The sequence below is a fragment of the Triturus cristatus genome, chromosome 11 (genome assembly GCF_964204655.1).
Source record: "Triturus cristatus chromosome 11, aTriCri1.1, whole genome shotgun sequence".
Lineage (NCBI taxonomy): Eukaryota > Metazoa > Chordata > Amphibia > Caudata > Salamandridae > Triturus > Triturus cristatus.
In genome coordinates this window covers 1,050,837,048-1,050,860,596 of record NC_140594.1, presented here as the reverse complement: position 1 = coordinate 1,050,860,596, position 23,549 = coordinate 1,050,837,048, and the positions used below count along the sequence as shown (strand labels likewise).

The following is a 23,549-nucleotide window of genomic DNA, read 5'->3' as shown; positions in this document are numbered from 1 at the left end:
GTCGGTTTGCGACAGGCTCTTGGAGCCCGTCGGCCATTCAGAAACCCACCATAATCCCGTGTGGACGGTGTTTCCGCCGTCGAGCTTATGTCAGTTTCCAACAGGCTTTCCGACATGGAAAGTCTGCCGGGAAGTGACTTTGGGGGTCCCTAGCACTGTGTGGACGGCACCGTCACGTGCCTGCCTCATGATGCAGGGATTTACACAAACTCCCATAGAGAAATGGGAGTTTGCGACCGCACCATGTGCGGTCACATCATAATACGATGTTCGGAACTGCGGACCTACGGTCGGTTTCCACACCAAAACGGTGTCAGGCGGACATCCTAATTAGGGCCTCTGTGAGCTAGGTGAACACTAGAGTTCTTTATAAGAACTCTGTCATGCTCTGCTTATATGGGTGGAGAGCATAATAATATGTGGGTTGATGCTGAAATGAGGCTTGTCTCGGGTACTAGCTATAAATCTCCTGGGTAAAAATTAACCAACTAGGAGCCAATCAAGACGAAGCATTTTGGTAGTGTACAGCTGTCTGATTTACAATACTCTGTCGTCTTTGTTGTGCGGCTATATTGCTGGGTAATGCTAAACTTTTCACCCAGCAGCAAAAGTCTACGAGTGTTTACTTTTCACCACTTGCTCTGCAGAGTATTTCTGTTTGTAATAAACAAGTACAAATTCTGCTTCTACTTGAGTTTTTAGTCAACTACCTTGTGAGGAGCTCCTGTTGAGCTCCCAAGGTTGTGAATACTTCCTCAAACAGAGATACTGATTAAAGGGATGTACATCATACACAAGAAGATTATCAAAATGCTCTTTGTCTCTGCAACCCCTTACAAATGTCTGTCCTTCCTAATGGTAGAGCCGGTGATATAGGTTTGGTGTCTACTAGTCTTCCATGCCTCTCTAAGCGGTTGGGGGGGGCACAGAAATATAGACAAACACCATATTTTTAGGGCCGGCATATTTCTAGGCCTCCTCTCGAAGAAGAGTCGAGGAAGAAAAATACAGCAGTACACCATTTTTTATGGTAAGCCATTTCTTTGCCTCGGTTCAAAGTTGAGTGGAAGCATAGAAAAATATTTTTGTGTTACCAAAGGAGCCACATTTGTATGTCTCCTCTTTATGTCTAAGTGAACACATAAAAAGACCCCAGTTTTAGAGAAATTGGGAAAAGTGTACTTGGGACACCTGACAATGCACTTTTCTCAAATACTGTCAGGCTAAAGTGTGGAACAGCAAATCATCATGTGCCGGAACATGTGTGGGCTGTTTCTGTGCCTCCCCTCCGCTTTCTAGTAGTCGCATCAAATACGACTATAATTGGTAAATTTATCTAGACCCGCCCAACTTCCAGAGATGGCGACAAGCATGGATGGTAAAACAAGGCAATTTAAATACTTGTGTTTGTGTATGTGCTTCATGTGCACGCATCGTCCACAGAGGAACTGGTGCTTCAATAAGAGAGAAAAGTAAAAATATGACATATTCATGGATATATTTCTTATGTATGCATGCATGTGCGGCAGCAGGAGTGGAGAGTAAAAGGCCCTTTCCTTGGAATAGTCTGTAAAGAGTCAGATGAGCCATCTCCTTAGGGTCAGGGAATTAATTTGCCCCCAGCTGAAAAGGTTTTTTTTAGTTTACAAACCCCCCTCGCCCCACCCCCATTCCCAGCATCAACCTCCCTGGCATAAAAAGAACCCCTTGTTTTGTCTGTCCATCTCTTGCAGAGACTGTGCTTCACTATACCTCCCTCATCCCAAGAAATGAGCCTTTTATTCTTTGCATACTTTGTCACATGGTGCAGCCTGCTCTGTGGTGTTCTTGACATGTGTTTATAGAGAATGCATCCAGGAAACCGTGCTGCAGCCGGCGCATGGCTTGGCAGGAGCCTCATATACTGCAGGGGCAGCGCAATCGTGGACAGCCCTAGTACCAACGTTTCTCCTTCTAGCTTCCTCCGCAGCCTCAGACCGGTAGGTGGTGGCTGGTTGTATGCACTGTGTCTCTCCAGAAGATGTGTACGACCTGCCTGACTCTATCATGGTAGACTGTTGCATGCAGCAAAATCGCACCTGATATTCTGCTGCCATGGGAACAGCCTGGATCAGTGTCGTAACAAAGGCCGCCGCAGTGCAGGCGGCCCTGAGCTCCACGGGGGGCCATCAGCACAGTACCCTGGCCTGAGAGCTCCTGAGTGAGTCTGGAGGAGGACCCCTCTATGTACTTTGCCGGGGACGCCGGAACTGCACTTAGCTTCTTGTGGTTCTGCCATCCTCAAGGCTTGTTGCAGCACAGCGTGTGCTTCTGGCTTAGTCCGGCGCCTGTGCAAGTGGCACTATGCGAAGGTGGAGCCTAAGAAGGACAACTAAGGAGCATGCTGAAATGTTTTCCAAGTCTCCTGCTGAGCTCCAGTCCTTGACTGATGGAACAGTGGCCTCTGCCCTAAACAGGCATTTTGCTTCTGACGCTGGTGCTCAGAGGGGTGTCACAGAGCCTGGTGATGTTGCTGACTTTTCGGAGAAAGACCTAAGGGGCTGATGTGTGCAGTGCACTGGTCTCCATGCTTTTTGAGGCATCTTCATGAAAATCTGGCGCAACTATTTCCTCCTGTTCCTGATAACAGAAGGACTTCTTCCCAGCTTTCATTCTCAGGAATCTGAGATTCTGTGTGCATATGTAGCTGAGAGGAATATGTTGGATAAGGAGTGGGACGGGTGAGAGAACACCTACATATCTGAGCGTTCTGGCTAAGAATTATGCTTTGGAGGATTTGAAGCTGAGGTTCCCTTCAGTGTCCAAGGTGAACACTTTGTTGGCCAGTGGTTCCTCCGAATTGACTTTGGCATTCGTAGATGCCTCCCAAGTGGACTTTACTGCAAAAAAGGTGAATGTGGCACTAAAGCAGTCTTTCTCTGGCTCAGTGTTCACTCTGCAAGTGGGGGCTTATGCTAAGTTCACTCTCCAGTCCTTAATAAAGACTTTAAGTCTCTGTTCAAGGTTCTGCAGAGAGGTTAGGTCCATATGCAATTGGCTGTTATGGAGAAGCAGGTTCATTTTCTATCAAGCATTACCTTTCATGGACTCTCTTTTCTACAGCTGCTTCAAGGGTGGCTGTTTCTGGTAGACGACACATTTGATTGGGTTACTAGTAGGTGAATGTGCATGTATGTTAGTATGTGTGCATGCAATATTTGTACGTGCAAACTTAGCCAAAAGGCAATGGAGCACTGCATAGGATCAAAGGCAAAGATACAGTCAATAAGGAATTAGATAGCAAGCTGGGTTCTGAGAATAGAGGAGGACTGTCACTTCATCATGATGCTGTGTTCAGCTCTTTCCTAAACTGGAGCAGGGTTCGGGCAGTCCACATAAATACAGATGTTGTTTCAGATCATGGTGCATAAATGGAGATGTGTTGACTTGTGTTTTTTTTCTTTATTATACTTCATTCACCTCCAGTCTGAAGGTGTCCTTTCGGCACACATACTTAGAGCCAAGGAAGGTGAGGTGCTCGTCAACCAAATAGGTGGAGTGCTAGTCACTGTAATGACATGTTTAACATTAACCTTTACATGTCCTACTTTTAAATACCATGCACCCTGCCTTATTGGGCAGTAAGGCTTACTTAGAGGTGCTGGCAGTCATGTTTGCACTGTCACTGCAGTGGGTGGCACAAGGAGTGCTGCAGCCCACTGGTGACATATACCTTACCAGCCATTCATACACTTTGGGCACTAAATACTAGGGACTTGAACATGCCAATAAGGGCTATGCCAATTTCACCATGTTAAAATGAGGAGCACAGGCACTTTACCTCTGGTTAGCAGGGATAAAGTGCACAGAGTTTTGTAGCCAGCAGAAAAATGGTTAAGCAAAAAGGCAAAATAAACTATGCACCTCCTGCAGAACAGGCACATTTCCAACAGCAACAGGTATGATTTCCTGTTGTTTGTTATTTTCATGTTTGAAGTGAGTATGACATTATTATTAGTAATAGAATTAGAATTAGTAGTAACAGTAAGAAGGAGAAGTAGAATATCAATAAAATCAATATTAATAATAAATTGGTACATCAAATGCCACTGGTTAAATGGCAAGCTATTATTATTAGTATTCGTAATGGCAATCATAAGAATGACAACAATAGCAAATATTAATAACAAGTTGCCCTCAGTGTATCGATTTCCAAAGAACAGAATTCTAAGGGCCTGATTTAGATCTTGGCGGACAGGTTACTCTGTCACAACTGTGACGGATATCCCACCCGCTGAAATCTAACTCCTATAGGCTATGATGGGATTTATATTACGACGGGCGAGATATCCGTCATCATCACAACGGTGATGGCTATCCCATCCGTCGAAATATAAATCCCATAGGCTATAGTGGGATTTATATTTCTATGGACAGGATATACGTCATCATCACAACGGTGATGGCTATCCCATCCGTCAAAATATAAATCCCATAGGCTATAGTAGGATTTATATTTCTACGGACAGGATATCCGTCATCATCACAACGGCGACGGCTATCCCATCCTTCGAAATATAAATCCCATAGGCTATAATGGGATTTATATTTCCACGGACAGTATATCAGTCATCATAACAACGGTGATGGCTATCCCATCCTTCTAAATATAAATCCCATAGGCTATAATGGGATTCATATTTCTACGGACAGGATATCCGTCGCCGTTGTGATGGAGTAAGCCGTCCGCTGAGATCAAAATCAGGCCTTTAGTCTGCCCTGTACAACAGCAACCACTATCTGAATAAACAAACCACATGCACTCAAGACACACAACACGTAAAAAAATGTTCAAATGTCTCGACTACTCAAATGTAGAGTTAGGAAAGAGGCACCAGTTCCATTTTTTACTTTTCATTTTTTCCTCAGGAATTGTTACATTTTATTTACAGGCCGATCCTTTTCTAAAGACACTTTGAAAACTCTGCACGGGTTCTTGCACCTTACTTCACTTTCTGTCCAACTTCTGCCAGGTGGATTTGATGATATGCCAGGTGCTTAGAGAAGCGTTGCAAGGCCATTGTCAGCCCTTTCTGAGTACCAAAAGACATACATTGCCTGCCCTTGGCCCCCCTTTGGAACGCCCATCTATACATAACGTATGCATATACGGCATAATTTACATACATATAGATTAAAGGCTAGTAGGGACCGATTCACAAAGTTTTTTTCTGTAATGTGTTATTCCAGGAGGAGCAAATGTAGCTTACTCATGAATTTCCAGGAGTAAGGTATACTTATTTACTTGAAAAAACTTCTCAAGCAGGGGACTAGGAGTATGTCACAGCTAAGTCTGAAGTAAGACACAACTATAGAGATAGTTCTCAACCTTTCTTTGGGTGAATCAGAGGCAGTTTACGCATGCACATAGTACGACTTTTTACGAAGTAAATGGTTGTAATAACTGGAAAAAGCTTTGTGAGTCGTCCCGTAAAATCGTACTAAAGAGTGATTTGGTGAGTTGTGCGCAGTTTAAGGATGTGTATCAGTGCTTTAAATGGACCGGTACTGTCAGGTACTGAAAGAGTACCTACACTTCTTAGCAGAGGTGCAATACTTTTACCCAGGGCCGGGCTTTGGACCACCAGTGCCTTGGGCAGAACACTCTTCGGGGCTGCTATAAACTCAAGCCCATAGCTCACAACCTGATGGTTCAGAGTACCACAATCAGCACAATCATTGTATCCATCCACAGAACAGTGACACCACTTGCAGAAACATGGCAAGCTCCATTTGCTAGCACAGTACACAGGGGCGTAGCTTCGGGGGGGGAGGGGTGTTTGGAGAGTTACACCGCCCCCTGATAAATGCATTTTCTGATAAATAGTTGGGTACAGGTGCTTTCAGTCGGGTACTGTGAGATGCCAGTCGGATTTCACCGCCAATTTTTACACACACACAGAAAAATCACACCTACACTCTTCTCCCACTGTTTTGAAGGTCCTCAAAAATAGTGGTTATTTCCATTTTGGTTGTTTTCTCTCTTAGTACTCCTACTAATTCGCATTCCTATACATTTCTACTAGCCTTTAGGCCCCTCTCATGTACTCTGCTTGTCATATAATGTATTTAAACATGATATGCCAGCGTGATTATTGGAAAGTCTGAAGCTCACCCCCCCATCTTACTGACAAAGCTACACCCCTGGCAGTACAGGTACATCACAGACAGCCGTGCCAGCCTCTTTGGCACACACAAAAGAGACAAGTACAGTATAAGGAGTAGTAATACATTATTCAGACATAGCAGGCACAGTGGAGGCAAAGAGCAGTATGCTCTTATCCAGTAGCGGCCTGCATAGGTAAGAGTGGCGGGGGTGGGTAAATTGACATACGACAGAATAAGTAAGATTGAATGTAAAAAATAATAAAACCACTTAACTTGCTATTAAAAGCCAGAAAGTCGTGCAGGATCCAAGATAGGCTTTATTGAAATGCAACCACCAACATGAAACAGCTCTCCTTCCCAGCGTCTCCCCAAATCAGAATGCCCATCTCACCACCCACCAGTGCATTCTAATTCTATCACCAAGACAACTAAAGATTCCATTTCTGACTTACAAGTAAATTACAACACATCCCCTTTACAATACAACAAAACAAATAAACAACAAAGAAAGAAAAACAAAATGTACGATGCACAATATAAAGTGAACAACCTGACTGGAACCTACACACCCAATCAAGGACATAAGATAAAATTTAAACATATGCTTAATACATAACATAATCTTTAAACTTAGCTGGAACATGTCTGAGTCTGGTGGACCCATTACAATTCCCATCTCCATTCACAGGAGCATAACCACGGTCGTTGGCTGGACGCAAACTTGCATCAACAAATTTGACCAACCTTAACATGCTCCATGTACAACCATTGTCCAGAGTTACAACATTTTTCCTTATTGCTGTGATGGCAAAAGGACCCAGAAGGTTAGACACACCTTTATGACCATACCTGGTTTTCTTAACCCAAACACGATCACCAAGGTTCCATTTCTTTTCCTTCACAGACATTTTGTCATCATATCGCAACTTGTACCTCAATTGATACTCAGCCAATTTACTCTTTCTCACATCTTCACTCACCTCATTGCCCTTCCACACAGGAAGCCACCCTGGATTCAGCTTGGACATTGCCAACCTTCCCCTCAGGGCCTCAAAAGGTGATTTTTGAGAGATGGCATTAGGAACAGTGCGGTGTGCCCACCAAGTTTCCCTCAACATACTGCTGAAAGAAACCCCAGAATCAAGTGCCCTTTGAGCACAACTCTTGACCACCCTATTCATTCTCTCAGTGAGACCATTAGCTTGTGGAGAATATAGTGCCGTTTTCAAATGAATTACACCAACATTTTCAAGAAAATGTTGCATCTCTTGGGAGATAAATTGCACCCCATTGTCAGTAACTAAATACTTCGGAATGCACTCAGAAGTAAAAACATCTTTTAAAAATTCAATAATGGACTTAGAATTGACAACACCCATACACTTGGTAACCACCCACTTCGAGGTGTAATCCACCAAAAGAACAACAAATCTTTCCTGGGAAGGCATTAGTTCAAAAGGACCCATAATGTCCAACCCCAACTTAGTCCAAACCACATCCGGTACCTCCACAGGCGAAAGAGGAGCATGACTAGTCACATGAGACTTATCATTGATGGCACACAAGTGACAATCTTTCACAACATTCTCCACCATCCGATCCATACCCGGCCACCAGTACCTCTCTCTGACATGCGCTTTCGTAAGACTCCTACCAAGACGCCCTTCATGAGCCAAATTGATTACTTTCTCTTTGAGAACATCAGGTGGAACCATTCTCTCTCCTCTCATAAGATTTTCTCCACAAAAAGTCAATTCATCCCTTACACACCAAAATGACTTCACAGCTGGGTCAAGATCCTTGCAACTCATCCACCCTTTGGATATCAAATCCTTCAACAGGATAAATGTATTATCCTTGACCGCACAAGATAACCACTCCTCTTCTAACAATGAGTTCTCCATTACCCAATTCACACACTCCATCTCATCATCCACATCCCCAGAAACCACTGGCAACCTAGACAAACAGTCAGCAGACTTATTATCCAAACCAGAAATATAATGTACGCGAAAATTAAACTCTTGCAGACCCTCACTCCATCTTTTAAGTCTAGGGGTCATGCGATCACTGTGACAATCTGAAAATATTTGAACAAGGGGACGATGATCAGATTTCACCATAAACGGAATTCCCCACAGGTAAAACTTAAAGTGTTGTATCGCCCAATACATACTTAGAGCCTCCCTTTCAATGCAGGAGTAATTGACTTCCGCATCTCTAAGGGCCCTGGAAGCAAAAGCTACCACCTTCTCTTCTCCATTAACAACCTGAGAGAGCACAGCTCCCAAACCCTTGAGACTGGCATCTGTTGTGAGAACAGTTTTCAATTTGGTATCAAAACGACCCAACGTCGGCATCCCTCCAATTTCAGACTTAACCAAATTAAAAGCTCTCTCACAATCTGGCGTCCAAACAAAACGTGATCCTTTCTTCAACAACACTCTGATTGGTTCAACTACACTAGCAAACCCTTTCACAAACTTGGAATAAAATTCGGCCATTCCTAGAAAAGACCTGACTTGTTCCTTGTCCTGAGGCGCCGGAGCACTGATTATGCTCTCTGCAAGCTGCAATTTGGGCTGTATACCCTCCCCCGAAATAACATGTCCTAGATAGGTTACAGACTTCAACCTAATCCGGCATTTTTCCTTTTTAAGGGTGAGACCTCTCTCCCTCAACTTACTCAGAACGGATCTCAAAACTATCTCATGTTCACCCTCACTCTTCCCATATGCCAAAATATCATCTTGAAAAAACAAGACATTGGGAAGATCCCCAAGCACCATCTTCATAATCCTTTGGAAACAGGCCGCCGCTGAAGCCAGCCCAAAAGGCATCCTCAAAAACCGATACGCCCCTAAAAGAGTGACGAATGACGTCAGATGTCTAGAGTCTTTGTGAAGCTTGACCTGATGATAAGCGGATGATAAGTCCAAAACACTAAAAATTTTAGCTCCCTTCAACAAACTTATACACTCTGAAATATTAGGAAGGGGTTGGCGATCCACCCAAATCCATTCATTCAATCCGCGCAAGTCAACACACATTCTCACCGCCGAACCTCCATCCTTGGGTGCCAAAACCACCGGAGACAACCACTCCGAAGCCTCTATCTCCTCAATCACTCCCAATTTAAGCAGCTTCTCAAGTTCAAGTTTTAGCGGTTCAACCATTAAATTTGGCACTCTCCGTACCTTATGCACACAAGGTTTGGCTGAATCTTTTAGAATAATACGATGCTCAAATCCCTTAAGACAACCAAGAGAATCGGAAAATACCTCCGGATAATCCTCAATATATTTTTTCCCATTCTCCTCATCCACAGATAAAATCTTACCAGGTGAGCTCACATTTATCTCATCCATCAACATAACTTGGTCTTCTGGGTTGGTGGCACCAGGATTTAGGATTATGCCTAAATCACGTTGATGTCTCCAACTAAGTAAATTATCTCCTCTCACAGCCACATAAACCTTCCCCATAGTCTCCTTCTGCTTAAATACAATTCTTGCTGTTACATATCCCAAAATATCCACCCGGGACCCTCCATAACTGAAAGGTGAAATATCTGGAGATTGAAGCTTTACATTTTCCAACCCTACCACTTCATCCCATATCTTGTTTCCAATCAGCGTGAAAGGAGAACCAGAGTCAGCCAAAACAGTAAAATTGTCACTATTCACCATAATATTACAAAATGGCATGGTAATCTTGTCTGAATCCACCTTGTCTCCCTCTTCTGAAATACTTGAAATGACCACCGTGCGAATACTGTCAGAGGAATTTCCCATACCACGATCCTTCTTTGATGATTTGCAAACTCTAGCATAATGTCCCTTTATTCCACAATTCATACACACACACTCCCTAGCATAACAATTGGGAAAATTGGATGAGTGAGAGAAACTTCCACATCTGTAGCATTTCATTTTTTGTTTGTCACTGTTATTTCTTTCACGGTCAAAAGGACGTTGTTGCCGAGAATCTCGTTCACTACATTGTTGAGCATCCTTGTTGAAAGTCGTACGAGACTGAGTGTTCTTCACAACAGCTTTACCCTTTGACCCTGAAGATACCTTGGCAATGCTCTCAGATAATTCGTCTTCGACATCACACTCCGACATGGAGTGGACGTTTTCTTGGTTTTTCTTTATACCCTCACTATTGCCCTGATCGCTATCTTCACGATTTTTCCTTATTTCTTTCACCCACGAGGAAGTATTCTCAACACACTCAACAATCGCAATAGCCTCTGTTAACGATGGATTCTTGGACAACAGTTTCCCTTGTACTCTTGAACTGTTCGTGCATCTGACTAATTGGTCTCTCACAAGGGAGTCAGACAACTCTCCAAATTCACACGTGCGTGCTAACGTTTTTAGTGAAGCAATGTAAGTTCCAACACGTTCTGTTTGGCCTTGAACCCTTGTGAAAAATCTGTGGCGTTCTAGAACAACATTGATCCGTGGACCAAAATAACGCTCAAGCATGGTCATGGACATCTCGTACACATCTGCAGGTTCACCATCACCATTACCAATGGTGATGGGGTCCATGCTATCATAAGTGTTCCTGCCTTCAACACCCAAATTGTGTAGCAATATAGCTTGTTTCCTTGTGGCAGAAAACTTCTCACCCCCAATTGCTACCAAATAAGAATCAAACAAATTTCTCCACCTCTTCCAGGGAAGAATAGGCTCCCCTTTCTCTGACAGGAAGGCAGGAGGTTGCGACATGCTGGAAGCAGTTGCCATGATTTTAAGGTTAAGTCGTACTTCAGAGTAGTCTTAAATGACTCAACACGCAACTGATTAGCCCCTTCTTTTTCTTTTTTTTTTTTTTACCAAATAAAAAAAAATTAATTCCTCACCGTGAAGCAGTTCTCAAAATCTCCTAGGCAAAAAGAGCTACGCGTCGCTGTTCCAGAAACTCCACACGTTTAAAAGCAAAGCATCTCATCAAACTTCCTCTAGCGTCTAACGAGGAAAACGCGAGTGCTTTAGTGTATCTCCTTATATCCCAAAGCAAAATGGCCGCTGTGTGACGCGGTGCGTGTGCGTGTGCGTGTGCACGTACGCATCGATGTCACAGAGTCCGAAACTCAAGATTCTGCCAGGACACGAGGACAGCAGAGCGCACAGAGTCTCGTTTAAACGTAAGCAGTCAACCGTTATTTCCTATACCTTACTGTGTCTGTAAGACTCGACGATCATATGGCTCCAAATTGTTGTTTTTTGGAGATGGCCAGGACGATACGGTGTTGAGAGTCCGAAATTCAAATCCAAATCCAAGGGAGTTTTCCAGGGAATCCGTTGCGCTTAAAATCCGTTCATTTAGCATGAAAGCGGGTTCACAGGGGAATTGATGGTTGCCACTTGTCCCCAATCAAGTACCATTCGTCGCCAGTATTAAAAGCCAGAAAGTCGTGCAAGATCCAAGATAGGCTTTATTGAAATGCAACCACCAACATGAAACAGCTCTCCTTCCCAGCGTCTCCCCAAATCAGAATGCCCATCTCACCACCCACCAGTGCATTCTAATTCTATCACCAAGACAACTAAAGATTCCATGTCTGACTTACAAGTAAATTACAACACTTGCGCTCGCCGCATCCCTGAGTCGGCGATGCAGCAAACACAAGGTAAGTGGTCTTTTTTTTAATATATTTAATTCTACTTATCCTGTCGTATGTTGACTTAGCCGACCCCCACCACGCCCCTGCACCGCCACACAGCCCCCACCGCTCTTTCCTGTGCCGACTGCCACGCTCTTAACCACATCATACATGTGAGTAGTTAGCCTATCCTGTTAATTTTGTCTAGACATTCCATTTTTAGTCAAGCTTTTTAATGTCAGAGCTGCATTTATCCTTAAGCCCTTCCTTTAGAGGCCTGCAAACTGAACACTATCAAACTGAGCAATACTAACACCAGCTACTTATGGTGCTTGGAAACCACACAAGTGAGCAATATGAGACACCACATAAAAACAAGTTATTCGCAGACAACTGGATGAAAAAAGATGATCTATTCATATAAATCACAACTCTAGATGCAGAATGCCAGGTTGCCAATTTGCATACTTTATAGAATACATACAAGCATTGACTTCTACAAGTGTGCTCACTGATAAAAAATATGTTTTAAAAGGACCTGGATCATCCATTAATATGAGTGCACAGATTCACGCGGAAGCCTTCTCCTGAGCTATTCAGTTAACCTCCCCACACCCAGCCCATCCAGGAGTTCTTAGATCAGATTCACTGTGTGTAGGGCAAACTACCATAATGTAATGTAAAGAAAATGATTCACGCGGTTGCAGGAAGAAGATACGAATTAAGAGGGCACCACTAAACAAAATACCGTCAGATTTATCTACAACTGAATCTTTAGACCTTTTGATAAGGAAAAACCTGCAACAACATAATGGCAAGCTGCCGGATCGCTGGATTGGCTACCACATAAGGTGCCCTTCACAGAGAATGTCCAATGCAGCAAAGGCCCAGATAAAGGAAGGGCCGCACACACCAACGTGACCCAAGAAAATGAAAAACGCGACCAACATCAAAAAGACAAAGGCAGAGTAGACCTGGTTGCAGGCTTTCAGACTAAGGGGCAGCTCCTCCGGTGGAGCGTCACCCCACTTAAAATCCCCTTCAAAGCCGGAGAGAATTTAAAAAAAATGGTAGTTCATTACCATTTTTTCTTTCATCCCCCCATCCCGAGCCGAGCGTCAGTATGGGGGCAGGCCGCTGTTGACTGACAGCAGAAGGGGGAATGTGGGATGTCCAATGCACTGTTTAAAGTGTGCATGTCTTTTTGACCGGCCGTCTTGCCATGGCCAGCCACACATGGGCATTTGAAACCTTTCTACCCAGCTGGTTAGAGCAAATGCAGGCCTCCAGAGCGCTGTGGAACGCCGAGTGAGGCCGCTCCCTCCAATCAGGGCGCTGCTCACATGCCTCATACAAGCAGCGCCAGGATTGGGCAAGGGAATCCCAACATCCGGTTCCAGTTCCTGAGGATGTCGCTTTAGCTAAGTTCTATTTTTTATGATATTTAGTGCACGCTCCCCCTACCCGTAGATGCCAGCCGCCACTGTTCAGACTTTGGAAAACGGAACTCTAGCATCAGCATCGCTGAAAGTTCTTGGAGAGTCTAGCCTGCATTCCACGATTCTGTCTTCCTGGTGTCCCTCTGCCTAGTCTGTGCTTTTCAAGTTTCAAGCGTACTTAGTTAGGGGATGTGTTGCTTGCTGTTCCTGGCGGCCTTCTGTCCGACAGCGCCATGCGCTGCAGACCAGCTCACCCATGGCATGGCCAGACCAACTTTTAACTGGAGAGTACTAGCACTTCTCAGAAGCAAGTAGGCATGAGGTATCTGCACTTCTATTTTTCCATTTCAAACACTAGTGTGTATGTTCCTGTTATGACTTTTTACAAGTGTTAATCTACTATATCTGGGTTTCCCAAATTGTGGGTCACGACCCAGGTCACAAGACGATTTTTGGTGGGTCACAAAAGTCCAAACAATAAATAAAGATTCTTTTAAATTCTTGTTACAATTGTTGCGCTTCAGAGACCGAGATCAAATTTCAGGCTGTCTTAAATCACTCCTTATTATTTTAACATGGGTATTGGTGCTTTCAAAATCCACTTGGCAGTCAGAGAAAGAAAAGTAAAGTGAATTATTGTGACAATCTTGTTGGGATACTGGCAGCGAGAAACAAAATACAATAGGGTGTCATTTTTTTTATAACACGCAAAATTAAAACACCTACACACAGTTTTGTAGTTCTGATGTGTGATGGGAACAAAGATTTGTGTAGAATCAAAACCAATCAAGACACTTTACGTGGTGATGCACTAATGATAAATATATACAGAAACCCGATTTCCACACATTTATTGTTTGTGTGCAACATAGTTTTAGCGGGGAAAATAGTATGTCTGCAAATTCAGTGGCAATTTCAATGGAAAATATGATGCCGTAAATGGCAGCGTCCTACCACACCATGCTTTAGTTACATTACAAATCGCCTGCCTCTTATACATGTAAGCTAGGTGTGTCGTGAAAGTTGGTCTTTCTAAAAATGGAATCGCGGTTCTAAAGAGCTTGGGAAGACTGTACCAAACTAACTATAAAAAGCTTTGTGAATTAAGCCTATAGTTCCTTCTGACATTCGATTTGGGGACGTGCAGTTTACGCATGCATACACTATGAATTTTTAGAGGAGTAAAATCTAATTTACTAGTTGATAAGGCTTTCTGAGCGGTCACTGCATATTCCTAATGGCCCTGCCTGTCACGTTCCAGCTGCTCGGCCCGCCGCCAGGTCATGTGAACAGCGCAGTTTGCAGGAGCGGTGCTTGTCAACAGAAGCGGTCCTACCGTCCGGGGTCAGGCGCCTCTGTGTGCCCTCCACGCCGCCGGCAGCATCCTCGCCTCACCCGGCGTGTGTGCCCACATCCGCGTTAGAGAGCGAAGAGAAGGCACCCATCCCTGGCAGACACACCTCCTCCTCCTGCCGCCGCTGTCCCCGCCGCGTCTGCCTGCTGCGGGCTCTGGTAAAGCACTCACGCCGTCTGCCCGGGCGCGGAAGAGCGGCGCTCGGCGGAAGGGAGAGCCCAGGCCCGCTGGCGGGGCGCCAAGAAGCCGCAGTCAGCCGCAGACCCGAAGAGGCGATCACATGCGCTGTTTCACAACCCCCAGCTGACCGCAAGGGGCCGGGTCCGCTGCTGGGGGCCACGCTCTGCCAACACAGCCCCGCATTGTACGCAACTCCAGGCAGTATCTCTAAAGGCGCGCCAGAAATGTTATTTAAATTGTAGGTTTTAATATAAGTTCAACGACGTCTTTATTTTGGTGCCTAGCAGCCGAGCTTGTGTTTTTTCCCTTCTTAGTTGTACATTTTATTGGGTATTAAAAAGTCTAGCGTTCTTTTTTTCTGGGTGTCATATTTTTTATGACATCCAGGTGAGAAAACAGGCGGACACTGTGCCACGTGGTTGGCAAGAGAAGCGGTGGGCAGAGTTGAGGCATTACTTTTCCATTTTAACAGCGAGCTCAGCTTTGTTTGCAAGGTTTATGGGATGCGCCATGGAGAAACTTTGCAGAATGTTCCTCAGGGATTGGTTAATAGATGAAGGACCCGAAGGTGCATCACTTCCGGTGCCCTCACCGTCTCTAGCGCAGGTACCTGCAAACTGGCCCATCTCACGCGCATTGCCTTGCAAAGCTGCTTTATCTCATGGACACTGGCACACACTCTGTCACCACTGATGCTGGGTGGAGCCAAGAGTCTGCTTGGGATACCGCAGTTTTTAAAGGACAAAGCTATCTGAGAAACAATAACCGCTGTATATAATGGCGGTCACTCCAATTATGCGGCAGGGTTGAGTAAATTATGCGGCAAGAAAAGACACATTATGTGGCATAATGCAGCACATTTCATAATAGTATAACTTAATTGTTTCATCATTTTTAAACTTGATTAACACTCTCTGGGCATTGGTTGCAACATGTGTTGTCGCATTTCGAGTAACTGTTTAACCGTTTGAACTAGAAACAATATTCTTTTTTGTTAAAATCCGCAGATTGTGCCACAGTTGATGGATTGTGTAGCAAATGCGACAAATCTATAATTATGTGAAACTCACCGCAGCCTCACAATCGCATAATTCCAGTGGCCCTGATCATAATGAATGATTCAAGATTGAGTACATATATCCCAAACGATTCATGATATTATATAGGTGCACAAGCATTGAGCAATTCAAGATTTTGTCTAGGAGTACAGTGGACTCAAGACTGTCTCCAAAAGTACTGAACAATACAAGATCACGTACACATGAGTGGAACATGAGTGGAACAACCAAGATACTCTGTGCAAGCACAGAACTGATTCACGGTTACTTGGATGGGTGGGGGAACCTTCTTAAAAATACCCCTCCTCATAGCCCTAAAAGCAGACCCCTGATCGACCCCCCCTTGTCCCCCAGCCCTTCTAAAAAATACCCCTCTCCTACCCAGAGCCCTGACAGTGGACTCCTGCGCACCCCCCAGTCCCTCAGCTCTTTTTAAAAATACCCACCCCCAGCCCAAAACTCTAAAACTGTATCCCCCGCCCTGAGTCCAATCGCTCTTACCTCTCCACGACGACCAGGCAGCTCCTCTGAGGCGCGGGGCACATCATAAAGAGTAAGCGGAAGGGTCTTTCCGTTTCCTCTAATGACGCCGATTGCATTCACCCCCCCCTTACCACACATATACCCTTACCACCAGTACCACTAATATACCTTTACCATACATAGCTTTACAACGTAATTCGTTGTAAAGACACGCGCTGTAAAGACATATGTATTTTTTTTAAATGCATGGTAAAGGCTATGCGTGGTAACGGTGCATGCATTGAAACAGATGCGTGGTAAAGGCTATGCTTAGTAACGGTGCATGCGTTGTAACGCACGTGTGGTAAAGGGTATGCGTGGTAACAGCTGCGTTGTAATGGCTGTTTCCTACTGATTCCCCTCATGTAAAGTGCTGCTGAGATGTAACACCCGGGTCCTTGCACTGACATTGGGTGTGCATGTATGGTTGGTGGATGAGGAGATCCAGACACTGAAGTGAAGAAGGATGGGAGCAGGGCGGCTTTTAAAAATTCCTGGAGGACCTTTCAGCTGGGGCTTGCTGGATATTTCTCCTTGAGCAGTGCCTTTGGTGGATGGTAGAGGAGATGGGTTCAATTCCCAGATTCTTCTCTTAAAGGTGAGGACGTTTCTAGGCCAGTCTGCTAGATGAGGTCTTGCTGATAGTGGATAAGGTGCATTTTGGCGAGATATTAGCTTTCTCAAGTGGACGTGTGGAGGGCTAACTCTGAAGCGTCAACGAATGTCTGAAGCGTCAACGAATGTTTGGGCTGATTCTTGTGGCATTGCTTGAAGAGCGTGTTTTTTTGCTTTCTCCACTTTGCACCCCTTGATTTCAAGAATAGTGATATCATTGCTTCTTGTGTAACACTTGTTTCTCAGCCCCGCAGGGTGAAGTGCTAGTAGTTGTTACTGTCTTGTAAATGATGCAGCAGTTCTTGAAGGTGATGTTGGCTTATATGAGAAGCCCACGTGTCAGGAATACAAGGAGCCCCTTTGCATATCTTACTTTGGTGCAAGCTCTTTGGGTGAGAAATTGTAATCAGTGAACGTAAAGATGCTTAAGTCAGAACACCATTTGAGATTCCACTAGGAGAGGAAATAATAGAATGCCCGTCCAGCGTAGGCCGAAAATAGAGAAGATTACTTGGAATTCAGGAAGTAAGTAAAGACCTCGCTCTTAACAAACATTTGACGTATAATCACACAGACCAAAAGGCTGATCATATTAATCAATTAAGTGAATTTATATAGCACGGCTAACCACCCGAGAGGGTATCCAGGCACTTTCATTGGCTACAAGGAGAGGATGGATATCAGATGACTATGGTCTAAGCCTAGCCAAGAACTGAAATCCATTTCCCCTCAAGAATGGAAGGAGTTGCCGCATGCCAAATATCTCTCATCCTACCTTTTTACAATACAGGCATGAGTGCGCCTACAAGATTGCAGCAAAATGAATAGTTCATTCCATTACTCATTACACAACACCAGCGTAGGGAGCATTCATACTTCACGTCCTTCCAAGCAGAAACACCAGAATAATATAAACCTAATGCATTCTCTTCCTCACTTCTCTTCACTTCACTACTCACGTGAGCGCAGCAAGAGATGTCAAGATAAGGGCACCACTTTGGCCATCACATACAACACCAAAATACTTTACACAAAGGCCACATTGCAGTTCAACATTCTATTGCTTACCCTTAAAGTCACCTTGTTGCCTAACTTAACTCTATCACTAAGCCAAACTCTAGCCACACAGTCAACCTATCCATTATCCAACACTAAACCTAACCATATCAATATACATAAACCTAACCATACCTTTTCCCAGGTTGTTCATTAGACATTTTTCCTCTGAGATGCAGCGTATCACAGGGCTCTTCATTCAGCCTTACACTGTTTAATCTATATATGTGGCCACTAGCCAATTTCGTCCATTCCTTCGGGATCTCAATCATTTTGTAAGCGAACGATACTCAATTGGTCTTTTCCCTTACTCAGAAATAAAATCCTCTCTCCCCCTCCCTAGGCCCCTGCCGAGTCGGCGATGCATATTTATTTATTTTCCCTATCCCATCGTATGTCGACTCCCTCCCACCCCCCTGTCCCGACGCTCTTACCTGTACCGGCCGTGCCTGGAGAGGAGCCAAGTCAATCATGTTACAGGTTAATTGCTTGTCCATAATACATTGCTCTCAGATTTAAACCAAAATTTTGGGGCAGCGACGTTTACACTCAGTTCAGGTTTCGAAAAATTGAAATTCAGGGACACCATAGCCGGGAACGGTAATAGCGATAATAGCATTATTTAGATGGGTTAGTTTATTCTATCAACTTCAGGGAGACAGCAGGTTAATACTAGGTTGTGGGAGACTGCAAGTGAATCTGAGCGATTCATTCTCTTTTCTTTATTGGGATAGAGTGGTTTACGCTGAAGACTAGAAAACATACAGGTAGTGTATACTTATCCTGTGGGTTTGCTAAGAAGTTGTTTGCTAAACATAGACTTGTCAAGTATTTTCTCTAAGTCTTGGGATCTCCAGTGTTTATTGGGTAGGACCCTTGCTGGGCCTGTTTACCACAATTCCTAGAAAGTTCAGTTGTCCATATCTTTATTGGCACAGTCAATAATTTGTGATGCAGGTCAGTGCTTAATTTGTGCCAGGGCTCTAGTCAGGAGGCCACAGCAGCTTGCACCACACATGGCCCCTGCTGTGCTGCCAATGAAAGTAACAACACAACCACTAATCGTCACACACCTACAAGTGTGATAATTCTGACTATTTCTGGCCCCAAAGCTATGAGAAGGCTTGGTCAGTAATACTTAACTGTTGTTGTGGCCATCTGTAAATTAGTCTAACAACGCCACCTTGTGGCAGACTGTCACAAGCCCCGATGTTGACAATTAAGTGCTGGTGCCGAGCACCGGAAATCACCGGCTCAAATTAAGCAATGATTGTCAAACAAAGTTCTGAACATGATGTGCAGTGATTCAAAGTAATTTTTTCTCAAATTTGGGGAAATAAGGGAATAGTAAATGTAAATGTGTTGTACTTGTATAGCGCACTGCTACCCAAGGGTGTCCTGGCGCTGTACTCATACCGCTGTGGAACCCTTCCTGGCTTTTCCCTGTGAAATGTCCACTCCTGGGCACCCCCAAGGTGAAGCCAGGCATCCCAGCGCTGTTGGGGCCGTTGTGGAGATTAAGCAAGCTATTGCCCAGAGTTGCAGAGTGGGACCCATGATTAGAATAGGCACCGAGGCGAGAAATAACGGGTCCGAGGAAATTGAGCCCAGGACCCGCCAAGGCAGGAATTGAACCCTGGTCCCAGGCCAGACCTCTGCATCAGAATCTGCCGCTCTAACCATTGAGCCACACTTCTCCACAATAAATGTAATGAATTCAGAACGTATGTTTATGTGACTCTTCACCAATTGTAACACTTATTATTGTAGTGGTTAACTGTTTTGCAAGTACCTAGAAGAAACTGCACTTGCAAAAACCACAGGAGTGTGCATAAACTGAGCAAAACATTTGTGGCTGGTTTTACAACTACTACTGCTCTCTGAATGAATAAAGCACCAACCTTGCTCAAAGGTCTCGCCAAATTTAAATAGCTAGATGGAAGCGTCCCTCGTCATTGTAATCTTGCACTTTTCGAAATGTGAATCGTGTGTCAGGCTTTTAAAGGACTAAAAGGAAATATCACATTATGTGGCTAACAATCAAAGTTTCCTTGTTGTGTGGTAGGAATGGGACTGTGGAGACAACGGCAGGTTGTAAATGACCATGGAGGAGGTGAGTTGTGGTCAGAGTCGGACAGGTATTTTATTCCACAGGGCATTTCCCCACTGAGCTGCAAGCCTTGGACAGTGGCGTAGCAAGGAGGGTGGGGAGGCGGACCGCTCCGTGCGACACAAGTTTCACCCCCGCTCCTACCTGCGGCCGTCGCAGGCGGCAGATGCGCAAGGCTGGACTGGGCAGGCAGGCGATTCCCCGGGAGGCTGGAGCCCCAGGAGGCCGGTATTGTCACTTGGAGGCCGGTTTCAGCCTCTAGGAATGATCGTGCTCATTACCGATCGCGGCCGCAACTTGAAAGCGTTGCTCTTGTTCTAGCGCACATTAGCACGTCTGCCCATGCGGGCTGAAATGTTAATTTTTGCCAGGGCTGTTTTAAGTTTCCAGTCCGGCCCTGCAGATGCGCATGAATTGCCACCTCCCCGGCCATCGTGGGAATCTGCCAGCACCCCCCTGCTCTTACATGCAGCCGTGGGCAGCAAACGCCGGGGCCGCAATGGGCAGCTTCGCCACTTCCCTTGGAGCCGGTTTTGAAAGCCCCAGACTGCCCCTGGTGCTTTGTCGCTTTCCACAGCTCCTGGAGGTTAAATCCAGCTGAGACCAGGGGACTTCAGGAGAAACAGAGCGGGGGGTGTTGAGAGAACGCAATCAGAGATGGAAAACAGGAGGAGAGACGGAGAGAGAGAGAGAGAGAGAGAGAGAGAGAGAGAGACAAATGGAGGGGACGAGAGAGATTGAGTGAAGAGATGAAGAGAGCAGGGCTGCTTTGAGCTGTTTTTTTGCCAGGACAGCTTTTAGTTCCCTGGTGTGGTGCAACAGCATATTAACATTCAGTGTGATGGACTGCTCGACATTAGCGTCCTGAAAGAGTTAACTGAGTCCTCGGCAGGGCATTTCCTCTAGGATCTTTTGTTTGTGAATCAGCAGTCTCAGATTCACAAAAATGAGCCTTTGTTTCCATACAATCCATCATTGATTGGGCACAGCAGGAATACTAGTGAGCTCTTAAAAAAAGAATGCTACCCTCAAGTTCGAAAATATTTACATCTCTGTTGCCAGCAACACCCTGAAAACATGGGAAAACTTACATTGGTGTGTACTTGCATAAAAATGCACTTGTTTTGTGTGTGCTGTTGCACTAACTTTAAAGCATCACCAGTCACATTATATGCTAGATGTCGTATCCACTCACGGTGATATCAGTGCTGATCACACAGTATATGTAACAAGCATTGGCAATGCCAATAGGTCTAGCTTATGAATGCAAGGTCCTTTTGTGTCATGGATGGGTTTAGGCATTCAATAAGTCATTATCATACATGCACCCTCTCCCTTCTCTTTTGCACTCATGCACAAGTTGGCCTAACAGCTAGGGCGCTCGACCTCGGACCTGGGGGAACTGGGTTCGAGTCTCAATAATGACGCTAAACATCCTGTGATTCTGGGCAAATCACTTAATCTCCCCGTGCCTAACAAAAATGAATGTGTGTCCTCATGTAACGTAACTGGTGCTATGTAAAGCGCTCTGATACCTGATTGGATTCGGGTCAAGTTCGCGCTATATAAAACTCTGCAAAAAAAAAAAAATAATACAAAAAAGAAAAAGTCAACAATATATGCTCAATTCAAATGCAAGTAAAAAAGCATATGCTTCAATACAGCAGCAATTGTCTGTCTTGCAGATGTATTGTAAATAGTCTATTGTTGTTTTAAAGTTCCAACAAGACCGCCACATTTAGAACCAATGCATTGGCTATCTTGAAATGGGAAAACAATAATACATTATGGACAACAGTCTTCCATAATGGTATCCTGGTTTTGAGGAAACAGCCACCTGAAATGCAGTGCACTGCAGATTAAATGAGCGGCAAGCATGCAACCCACTAAGACAGCCTGCAAAGCCTGAGCATCCTTTTAAGAAATATTAAAAGAAAAAGAGGAGAAACTAAGAAATGAAAGGGGAAATATGAAAAAAAGAAAATTGAAAACGACAGGACTTACCAACCTGCCTAGACTAGGAAGCATACCGATTTTCAGGTAGTCGTACACATGTGATCAGAAAATGCCTTCATTCACAGGCAGAACCAATGATTGATGTGGACTTGAACCATTACTCCACTTAGTACACTGTCATAAATGGAAGCAGAGTGTAAATGGCAGACAGACCAATGGCAGAACAGAGCTGACCCAAAGGCCACCTATGTATCTATATGTATCTATATTTTTATATTTGGATTATTAGACACTGGAGCATTATTTAATGATTATTGTCTTACACAATCCTGGAAGACAGCTAGGAAGAGATTCCATGAATAATGATTACAGTTCACTTCATCACTTCCTAGGGTTTGCCCTAGGTGGTAACCATCACCAAATCCCTCCCTTCAAAGGTATATTTGTGACATATCATGTAACAAAATACCTATCTGTAGGCTTTAATACAGAGAAATACCAATCCCCCTAAAACGTCTATTGACTTTAATATAAGCTTTTCACAATCAGCATGTCAGGCCTACAGCGTACATCACGACTTTTCATAATACACAGGTCAGACCCATGGCATCTCAAATATTTTTACCTAGTGAACTAATCAGGCCTCTAGCTGTTTTCATTGGCTTGTCACCATAACCAGCTGATGCCTCCTATACTGAACATAAGCTTTCTAAGAAGGCAACCACGAGTAATACAGCCATAAACTCACATTGTGAATAAAATTACAGTTGGCAAAACGAAATACTGTATCTCCTAGGTTGACCTAACAACAGTTCTGACGGTGCAAATCTTCTGTAATTCCCATGGTGTGTCAGAGGTGCCATGTAACAAAATACCTATCCGTAGGGTTGAAAACAAAGTAGTAACAATCTACCCGCCTATGGGCGTCAACATAGCCTTTTCACAGTCAACACATCAGGCCTACTGCCTTTATCATAACTTTCATTATAAACGTTTAACAATCATCATTGGCTTCAACCCATAACCAACTCCCATCCACTGTGTTGGTCATAAGCCTTCTGACAAAGAATCCGTCAGATATACCATAATAACACTACGAACATGTACAAAATAAAGTTGTCAAAACAATATAAAATTCTTACTATTATATCGCCTAATAGGCGGTCACCTTTGGGCAAATCATCTACCCCCATGGTTTGTACTAAAGGGTCACCAACACCAAAACGCATTCCTATTGTGGTAAACTGCGAGGTCCCATGTAACAAAATACCTTCCTAGAGGATTTAGCAGTGTAATAACAACCAACCCCTAAAAGCCTATTGTCTTTAACATATTCTTTTCAGAATAAGTAACTATGGCCTACCTGCTTGTCATACCTTTCCCATGTAAACTGGTCACACCTAAGGAATCTGACATACCTGTTCCCAGTGAACTTATAAGGCTTCTAGCCTTTACCAATGGCTGGACATTATATACAACATGGTAATGGATGTGC

At 44.3% G+C, this 23,549-nt stretch overlaps 1 protein-coding gene across 7 annotated transcripts in view; it reads right to left on the bottom strand.

Moving 5' to 3' along the window:
- Positions 1-23,549, bottom strand: part of MCF2L2 (MCF.2 cell line derived transforming sequence-like 2) — a 2,345,299-nt gene that overhangs the window by 2,104,812 nt on the left and 216,938 nt on the right. The window contains exon 1 of one of the 7 annotated variants that reach the window (XM_085635353.1): positions 14,540-14,765. The exons of 5 other annotated variants lie outside the window; for them this stretch is intronic. The gene's annotated coding sequence lies outside the window, so the exon portion shown is untranslated. Of the gene's footprint in view, positions 1-14,539; positions 14,766-23,549 lie in introns of those variants that run through there. One more of the 7 variants, XM_085635351.1, reaches the window with a different exon arrangement.